Below are 10,185 nucleotides of genomic sequence, written 5' to 3'. Positions count from 1 at the left end.
AACTCTCTATCCCTCTCAATTCCTCTCTGTGTAAAATCAATAAAATATATTTTTTAAAAAAAGAAACTATGCATGTCCTCTACCGCACAAGGGTTGTGAGCATTAAATAAGTCAGTAAGTGAAGAGCACTGGGCCCTGGCCAGGTAGCTCAGCTGGTTAGAGCATCATCCAGCTGAGTCAAAGTTGCGTGTTTGATCCCCATCAGAGCACAAACAGGAAGCAACAAATGAATGCATAGATGAGTGGAAAAACAAATCGGTATTTCTCTCTCTCTCCCCCTCCTTTCTCTCTCTCTAGTCAATAAAGGGGGGGGGGGGAATTAAAGAAAGAAAAGACATTTGGCACTTAAAAATGAAACAACAACAAAAAAAGAAATTATGCATGTTGTTAATAAGATATGATCTTACATATATGTTGGGTGGGGGAAGGTGGGAGGAGGGGGCCTGGGCAGACAATGCCAGTCCCCATGTGAGCAGCGCTGGGCTGGGCACGGGCCATATGCACACGGGAGCCCAGCACGGCTGCAGCGCGAATAACACGAACACCCATTTGAAAGGGGGGACTCTGCCAGAGGCCCTGAGGTGGCAGATTATTCCAGTCATTCTACTCCCCAAATATGTATGAGCTTATGTATGTATGAGCTTGATATGTCTGAGCTTGATGACCATACTAACCTTTGTCCACGGACGCCCTGCTCTGCGCACCTCATGTGGACTAACGCACCCAATCCTCACCATCCCCTATGAGGGAGGGACTGTTACTGTCTCCATTTTACAGAAGGGAAGACTGAGGCTCAGAGAGGTGAGTCCTCTGTCCACGGCCACCCAGCTGGGAAGAGACAGAAGCCAGGATCTGGACACACACAGTCACACGCCTGCGTCCTGCATCCGTGGCCACTAACCGCACAGCTACACGCGGAGCACAACCAGAACACAAGAACAACCGCATTCAAACGCCCACGCGAACTGAAGGTGACGGCGGCGGTGCCCTGAGGGGGGGGGCTCGCCCTCACCACAATGAGGCGGGCGCTCCCCGGGCCCGGCTGCCCCTGCCTCGCTCCTTCCAACGCAGGGGAGCCTCCGAGTGCGTCCTTGGTTTACATAACGGCACCTTTTAACATATTTTTTAATGTGATGATTGGAACAGATAATACACTCACACCCTTCCAAAACATTTAAAAGCTCCATATAAATAGATAGGTAAATATAGATACAGATACACTGGCCCACCCCGTCTCCCTGAGAATTCAGTGTTCTGAGCTTCTTGGATGCTTTTCCAGATGTGGTTCTTGCAAATACAAACATGCATTCTGTTTTCCTCTCGTTAAAGAGGAGCCGTGGCTCCGCTCCAGAGGATCTGGGTGCTCCGGCCGCAGGAAGGGAGGGCTTCCTCATTCCTGCTCACAGCGTGTCCTGTCCCGCCTGGCCCCGCTGTGCCTGAGCCGGGCCCTCACTCCCCAGCGGCCGCGGTGGCCTGGGTCCCGGGGGAAGCAGCCTCGCGATGGCCCAGTGAGCCCCCCTCCTGTGCTGGTGCCTGGGTGTGACCCCGCCCGTGACCCTGGGCTGGATCCCGGGACAGCGCTGAACGAAGAGACACCATGAAAGCCATGGGTGGCTGAGAGGGCCTATGGGACACCCCAGTAGCAACAGACTCCTGAGACCCTGCACCCACATTCTGGTTCCTACATACCACTCCCCAACAAAGGTGATCAGGGCTCCTCGGAGCAGTGGCCGGATCTGAGGTGAAGACAGGGGAAAGCTAAGACTGACCTGGAGCATCTTTCAGGGTCAGAAAGCAAGGAAGCCGAAACCGGTGTGGCTCAGTGGATAGAGCGTCGGCCCTCGGATTGAATGGTCCCAGGTTCGATTCCGGGCAAGGGCATGTACCTTGGTTGCGGGCACATCCCCGGTGAGGGGTGTGTAGGAGGCAGCTGATCGATGTCTCTCTCTCATCGATGTTTCTAACTTTCTATCCCTCTACCTTCCTCTCTGTAAAAAATCAATAAAATGTATTTTTAAAGAAAGAAGGAAAGGAAGAAAGAAAGAAAGAAAGAAAGAAAGAAAGAAAGAAAGAAAGAAAGAAAGGAAGGAAGGAAGGAAGGAAGGAAGAAAGAGCCAAAACCGGTTTAGCTCAATGGATAGAGCTTCGGCTTGGGGACTGAAGGGTCCCGGGTTCGATTCCGGTCAAGGGCATGTACCTTGGTTGCGGGCATATCCCCAGTAGGGGGTGTGCAAGAGGCAACTGATCGATGACTCTCTCTCATCGATGTTTCTAACTCTCTATCTCTCTCTCTTCCTCTCTGTACAAAATCAATAAAATATATTAAAAAGAAAGAAAGAAAGAAAGAAAGAAAGAAAGAAAGAAAGAAAGAAAGAAAGAAAGAAAGAAAGGAAATGCTCCAAAGGACGGGGCCTGTCAGAGGGCACAGGAGCCGGCCTGAAAGACGTCTAATGGCCAAGGCCAGACCAAGTTCAGCAACAAAATAAATAGCGCGGTATTGAATTACAGCTCAAAGTGTAAAAAATATGCACGATCCACACTGATATTAGTAAACGACTGAATAAAAATAAGCAATTGGGAGATTAGTGACATTGTCCTCACAGAAGAATTCAAAATAATTCCGATTCTCCTCTGAGGAGGTGACGTTTCAATCTGCACCCGCTAATTGGGCTGAACGTAGCGATCTGTTTCCAAGAACAGAGTGGAAAAGGAAAAAACCGTAACCTCACTGTGGAGAAACCTGTCAGACGCCATGGTAACCAAGGGAAGGCTCATGTCACAGGTGACGCCCCCGGGTGTCAGGCACTTGCTGATATAATGTAACAGGGAGACAGCTGATCGATGACTCTCTCTCATTGATGTTTCTAACTCTCTATCTCTCTCCCTTCCTCTCTGTACAAAAATAAATAAAATATATTTTAAAAAAGAAAGAAAATATATTATATTATATAAATATACAAGTATATTTACATAATATATAAACATTACAATATGACCATGGTTACTGGACTTATCATAGTAATAACTTAATGAGGTGTATAAATGTCTACTCACTATGTTGTACACATGAAACTAATATAATATCGTATGTCAACTATAAGTAAAAATAAACAAATTTTTAAAAAGGAGATGGGATATCACCTCCAAGGTAAGATCACAAAAAGACGCTGGCATCCACCTTGCTTGTCCTCTCTTGCTTTTTTTTCTTTTTAAATATATTTTATTGATTTTTTACAGAGAGAAAGAGAGAGGGATAGAGAGTGAGAAACATGGATGAGAGCGAATCATCGATCAGCTGCCTCCTGCACAACCCCCACTGGGGATGTGCCCGCAACCAAGGTACATGCCCTTGACCGGAACCGAACCCGGGACCTTTTGTCCGCAGGCCAACGCTCTATCCACTGAGCCACACCAGTTCCGGCCTCTCTTGCTTCTTTACTTGCTGGCCCGGAGGAAGCCACCCGCCATGCAATAAGCCTTTCGATGGAGAGGCCCGCGCGGCAGGGACTGAGCGGCCTCTGGCCCACAGCACAGAGCTGAGCCCCGTGGTCCTCTGGGCCACGAGAACAGAACGCTGCTAAGCAGTAGGTGTGCGAGCCTGGAAGCAAATCCTCGCGGTTTGCGCCTTGAGATGGGGCCCAGCCCCCAACAATACTTTGATTCTGATTTTGTGAGAGACCGCGAGCCGAAGACTCCTGACCCACGGAAACTGTGGGCTGGTCAATGTTGATTGTTTCCAGCTGTGCGTTTGGGGCCATGTGCTTCTCTGCAACGGATAACTCACACTTCCCTCTCTCCTCCCTCACTTTCTCTTCGCAGCGGGGGCCCTTGACACAGCCCTGCTGGCCTCAGACACAAGCAGAAATGGTACCACAGGGCGGGCTCCAGCCTCCACGTGGCCTAGTACGGGGGCTGGCAATTCTACCAGATTATTGAAATAAAAATTCAAAACTTGGAAAAACCCCAGGAACCACACTTTGAAGACTATCACTCGCCTGCCTCAGTCCTCCAGCGATGTCTCCCTGTTCTTCAAGCAGAACGAATCCACACTCCTTCCGGTGCTCGCCAACCCTCAGGGTGCCTCCCGCCTGCCTGAGCTCACTCTCCATGGCTGCCCTCCCCCTGTCCCCCAGGCCCTCACACTGGTCTCCCTGTCCCTGCCTCGGGGCACTGGCACATGCCATGTTCTCTGCCTGTGTCCTTCCCCACATCTTCCCCAGGCTGCCGGCTCCTTATCGTTCAGGTCTCAGTTCCAATGTCATCAACAGGGACAGACTGACCCTGAGCATTCATCCCCCGCACCTGTGTCCCAGCACGCTCAACCGCTTTTCCCGCTGTGGCTTCTCCCGAGCGCCGAGCACCAGCTGAAATGATCTTGGCTGTTCAGTGTGCGCTGTTTGTCTTGGTTTGTTGTCAGATAGGCAATTGAGTGTAATGGTGAAGAACCTTGGACTCTGGTTCAAATCCTGCCTCTGCCACGTAACTAGCTCTGTCCCTGAACCAGTCATCTGTCTCTCTGGGTCTCGGCCTCCTCCTCTGTGAGGAGTAATAATACGCTGCATCCTAGGACGGCTGGGAGAACGTAAAGAATATATATAGTGCCAAAACCGGTGTGGCTCAGTGGATAGAACGTCGGTCTGTGGACTGAAGGGTCTCGGGTTTGATTCCGGTCAAGGGCATGTACCTTGGTTGCAGACACATCCCCAGTGGGGGGGGCGGTGCAAGGGGCAGCTGATCGATGATTCTCTCCCATCGATGTTTCTAGCTCTCTATCCCTCTCTCTTCCTCTCTGTGAAAAAATCAATGAAATCTATTTTTTTAAAAAGCCTATGGCTGGCACATGGTAAGTGCCCTGCATATATGATATGTGTGCTGCTGCTGCTGTTGTTGTTGTTGTTATTATTATTATTATTATTATACTATTATTCTCTGTCTCCCACCCCCCTAAACATAAGCTCTGTAAGAGAAAGGACTTAATCAGTTTGGGGTTTTGCTCACTATTCTATTCTGAGCACAGAGCCTGGCACACAGTAAGTCTCTGCTCAGAATGACTAGATGAATGAATGAATGAATGAATGAATGACATAGAGTAGGATTAGGAACACTGGCACTGGAGTCAGACAGACAAGCTTGCACTCTCTTCTCAGCCTTTCCACTTAGGACCTGCGTGGCTTTGGGTGAGTGATGTTACCCTCTGAGCCTCAGTTTCCCTATTGGGAGCCTCCTCAGAGAATGCCTGGGAGGACTTCCCCCTCCCTGGGAGGGTCCCCCTCCTGCAGGGCAGCCCTCAGCACAGGGAACAGCGGGCCTCACACTCCTTGACCTTGGCGCTGCCGGCTTGCAGACGCACTCGGATGCACATGGCAGTTTGCAAACAATTCCTGGGGCTCCGTGACCCTCTGGTTCGGCCTCGAACAGCCCCACCCCATGGGATGGGCCTGCCCCCGGGAGGGGAGGCAGGAGGGCGCACCAGCTCGGAGGGCTGTGTTCCTGACTGAGGGACCACACCGGACAGGCTGGGCCTCTTCTGTGGAGAGTTAACAGCTTCTAGAATGTGCTGCATCAGCACTTCCTTCCTCCGGGTGGCCGCAGTGTCTGAGGGCAGCAGGGGGACCTTGTCCTGACATTCCTGTGGCTGAGGCTCTCAGATAAGGGAGCCAGTGAAAGGGGACTGTGAACCGCAGGCCGAGGGGTACACGGTCCCGTCCCGGAGTTCGGGCCGCGTGGACTGTGGGCAGAAGTGACCCAGGAAAAATCTCTCACTTCACCCTCACCCTCTCTCCCCGCTCCTGCCAGCTGGGTGTCTCTGCCGGGGCCCCTGGGGAGCCACCTGTGACAGCGGCAGGGCCTCGGAGCCAGATGCCCGTGACTGCCAGCAGAGCCCTGCCCCCGTTCCTCTCTGCTTGCTGCTCATGGAGCTTTACAGGCCTGAGAAATGAACACCTAACCCGTTCAACACTGAGGTTTTAAGGGTTATTGGTTTTTTAAGCCAACTTATCATGATCGTGTGTTTTTTGTTTTTGTTTTAAATATATTTTATTGATTTTTACAGAGAGGAAGGAAGAGGGAGAGAGAGTTAGAAACTTCGATCAGCTGCCTCCTGCACACCCCCTACTGGGGATGTGCCTGCAACCAAAGTGCATGCCCTTGACCGGAATCGAACTGGGACCTTTCAGTCTGCAGGCCGACGCTCGGTCCACTGGGCCAAACCAGTTAGGGCTAGTGATTGTGCTTTTGTTTTTGTTTTATCAGGCTCATCTTAGGCAAGGCTTTGAAGAAGTATTGTACTTTTCCACCAGTTTATCAAGCGAAGACAGATACATCTGTAAAAACTTCAAACATCCCAGAGATGAGTGGCAGTCCCCCACGCTCCTTGCCGGCTTCTGCAACGAGAGATAACCGGGGTTAGAGTCTGGATAGATTTTTCTAGATTGTTCTGCTCTGCGCTAACAGCATATTTTTACACTAAAAGCAGCGCACGGTACATAGTGTTCTGCACGGTTTCCTCTCCTTTGCAGCGTACTTTGACATCTTCCCGTGTGTGGGCACTGGGGTCTACTTCATGCCCTTGAACTTTGGCCTGGCATTTTATAACAATGTCCACCACATGGACTTCCAGGGCCCTGTGTTAGTGGGTGACTGCTGTATCACAGATCACCTGCAGCTGGGCAGTTTAGAACAACAAGCATTTATCATCTCAGAGACTCCGAGGGTCCGGAACCCGGGAGCGGCCCCGCTGGGTGGTTCCGGCTGAGCAGCAGCTTGGCTATGGACCACAGTAACGTCAGTCTCAGCCCTGGACTTGCTTTAGGTAAGTGAGAGGTGGGGCAGGACCACCCTTCCCCCACTCTTCTTCCTTCCCCCCCCCCAAAAAACCCACAAAACCACAGGTGAGGAAACCGCACTCCGACAGGCTGTCTCAGGCCGCACAGGTGGCCAGTGCCGGGCCAGGAGCCACACCATGTCCCCTGACTCCTCCAGGTTCCCACAGTGCAGTGCGGGCACGGATCACAGGTCCGCTCATCCAGGCTCCGAAGAACCGGCTGAGGTCAACTCTGTTTTTCCTCCTGTTTGAGGAGGAAAGTGAGGCTCCCAGAGACAAGGTGTGAAAATGCTGCAAAAAGCCACAGGCAGGCCGAAACCGGTTTGGCTCAGTGGACAGAGCGTCGGCCTGTGGACTGAAAGGTCCAGGGTTCAATTCCGGTCAAGGGCATGGACCTTGGGTTACGGGCACAGCCTCAGTAGGGGGAGTGCAAGAGGCAGCTGATCGATGTTTCTCTCTCATCGATGTTTCTAACTCTCTATCCCTCTCTCTTCCTCTCTGTAAAAAATCAATAAAATATATATTTTTTTTTTTAAAAAAAAAAGCCACAGGCAGGCCACGGCCATGTGCAGGCGGGGGCGGCTGGGGGCTCTCCAGCCGGGCCAGAGGGGAGAGAAAGGAAAGAGGGGGCAGGGCCTCGCCTCGGAGATTAGCTCGTGACACCCCATTATCAAAAAGACGTATCTGTGAGGCAGAACCAGAAACAGGATGTGGGTTTTCCTCTAAGGGCTGTGCCCCAAAAGGACAAGCCCCACCGGACACCCTGAGCGCTGGGAGAGGCAGAGCTGCTAAGTGCTGGAGCTCAGGCTCCCGGCTGTGTGGCTGCAGGTAGGTGGCTAGACCTCTCTGGGCCTCTGCTAGGAGAGCTGGTTAGGTGGCTGCTCAGCCCTGGCTGGGTGGCTCAGGGCCTCCCGTATACCAAATGGCAACTGGTCAATGTTTCTCTCCCTTCCTCTCTCTCTAAAATCAATAGGAACATATTTAAAAAATAAAAAGAAGGAAAACACACACACACACACACACACACACACAAAAAAAAAACACAAAAAAACATGGGCGGGAGCACAGGGCTTGACCGACAATAGTTCGATAAACAGCAGCTGTTCCAATGAGCTCATCTTTTCCTTTAAAACTCTCATTTACCAAAAGGACGCCACACTTCGGTGAGCCTAAAACATCACCCAGGCACCGTGAAACACACGGCCACGGAGAGCTGTCAGGTGCACCGCGGATGGTGAGTAGACACATCTTGGTTTTAAAGGCGCTGAAATGTGAACAAAGAGCTGGGCCGATCGAGCCGGTGAAGTGCGGTGTGTGAGTGGAGCGCACAGTCCACCTGCGCCGACAGGAAGCTGCCGCACAGGCGGTTCCTGTCCGCCCCGCCCTAGTCCCCCGCCAGCGGCCCACTGTTTTCCCGCTGTGAGCTGGTTCTCCAGCGCGGACACCTCCTGCTTCTGATGAGCTCACGGCGCTCCCTGTGATAGTTTGTCTAGTTGTCTCCTACCTGCTCCACCTGCCTGCACCACGGCCGGCGGTGATAAAGGGGATTTAGCGCCCCTGCCTCACCCCCTTCCTCTCCTCCATCCTCAGCCGGGAAAATAATATTGTAATTAGGACAGATCTAGTCACACTTCAGGTTTGTACACTTCTCTTTTTAAAATGTGTTTTTATTAATTTCAGAGAGAAAGGAAGAGGGAGGGAGAGAGAGAGAGAAACATCAATGATGAGAGAGGTCATTGATTTTCTACTTCCTGCACGCCCCCTACTGGGGATCGAGCTGGCAACCCTGGGCATGTGCTCTTGGCCAGAATCGAACCTGGGACCCTTCATAGGCTGGTGTTCTATCCTCTGAGCCAAACTGGCTAGGGCTGTACACTTCTTTATGCAGCTCACTGAATATACTCAATGCCTCAATTTAAAAAATCACTCTTCCGCATTCGCATTTTTCTCAAGTAAATATTATTCACGGCTGAGCATGCATTTCCTTTCTTACGTATTGTTTTTCCTGAAGTTAACAATCAGTTTTGATCACAGCTTGCTTGAGATATAATTGATGAAGAGTAAACTGCATGCATTTAAAATGTACCGTTCAGATGGCTGAAGCTCTTTATGGTTTTAATGAATCTAGTCCTTGTGATTATATAGCTGAACTTGGCACAACTCTGACACATAGTTCCTCTGGCAAGCTTAAAAAAAAAATTAAAATGTACCGTTTGGTAAGTATGGATATACGTGACCACCCAGGAAACCACCATGCAACCCAGAGAGTGACTGGATCCCTGACCCTGACCCCCAGGAGTTCCTCCCGCCTCTTTGGAATCCTGTCCTTCCCCCTCCTGGACACCCCACCGCACTGGGCCTCCGCTGATCTGCTTTCCACCATAGAGAGGAGTCTGCATCCTCTGGGACTTTCTACAAATGGAAGCACACGGCGTAAACTTGTTTCTGTCAGGCTTCCTTCACGCGGCATCGTTACGTATTTACAGATTCATCCACATTGTTCACCTGTCAATAATTCACTGCTTTTTACTGCCGAGGATTGTGGTGTGGACACACCAGTTTGTCAACCGCTCACCTGTTGATGGACATTTGAGCTGTTTTTGCCTATCTATAATAATAAAAGCCTAATATGTTCATCAGACCAGATGTCCTTCTGGACGTCATTCCGGACAGCCTTCTGGATGAAGTCAGGGCCGAAAGAGAAGCCCGAGTCCCAGCTGCCAGAGAGAAGCCGGTGCCGGCAGCTGAGGGGGCGTGGGGGGAGGGGGAGGAAAGCTTACTCTTGCACGAATTCCATGCATCGGGCCTCTAGTTATGAATAATGCTGCTATGAACATTCCTGAACTAGTCTTTAGGTGGACCTGTTCTCATTCCTTTTGGGTAAATGCCTAAGAGGAGCTGGGTGTGGAGGAAGTTAAGTCTAACTCTGTTAGAACTACAAAAAGCCCTGGCCAAGTAGTTCAGCTGGTTAGAGCAGTGACCCGGTGCAACCTAGATTGTGGGTTTGTTCCCCAGTCAGGGCACATATAAGAATCAACCAATGGCCAAAACCGGTTTGGCTCAGTGGATAGAGCCTCAGCCTGTGGACGGAAGGGTTCCAGGTTTGATTCCGGTCAAGGGCATGTACCTTGGTTGCAGGCACATCCCCCTTGGGGGGTGTGCAAGAGGCAGCTGATTGATGATTCTCTTTCATTGATGTTTCTAACTCTTTATCCCTCTTTCTTCCTCTCTGTAAAAAATCAATAAAATATATTTTAAAATGAACAAATATTTTTAAAAAAAGAATCAACCAAGGATTGTATAAACAAGTGGAACAACAAATTGACGTTTCTTTAAAAATCAATAAATAAAAATAAAAAAGA

General features: G+C 50.5%; 1 long non-coding RNA gene across 1 annotated transcript; it reads left to right on the top strand.

Annotated features, from left to right (window-relative positions):
* The first annotated feature begins 7,601 nt into the window (after positions 1-7,601).
* Positions 7,602-9,199, top strand: LOC311629699. The gene is made up of 3 exons (XR_014796242.1): positions 7,602-7,651; positions 7,973-8,057; positions 9,068-9,199. It is a non-coding gene; the product is annotated as an uncharacterized lncRNA (long non-coding RNA).
* Positions 9,200-10,185: the final 986 nt, after the last annotated feature.

The sequence above is a fragment of the Pipistrellus hanaki genome, assembly GCF_964339955.1.
Source record: "Pipistrellus hanaki genome assembly, chromosome: 11".
In the NCBI taxonomy this organism is placed as follows: domain Eukaryota; kingdom Metazoa; phylum Chordata; class Mammalia; order Chiroptera; family Vespertilionidae; genus Pipistrellus; species Pipistrellus hanaki.
The sequence above is the reverse complement of the archived record's forward strand: the minus strand, read 5'-3'. Positions and strand labels throughout refer to the sequence as shown.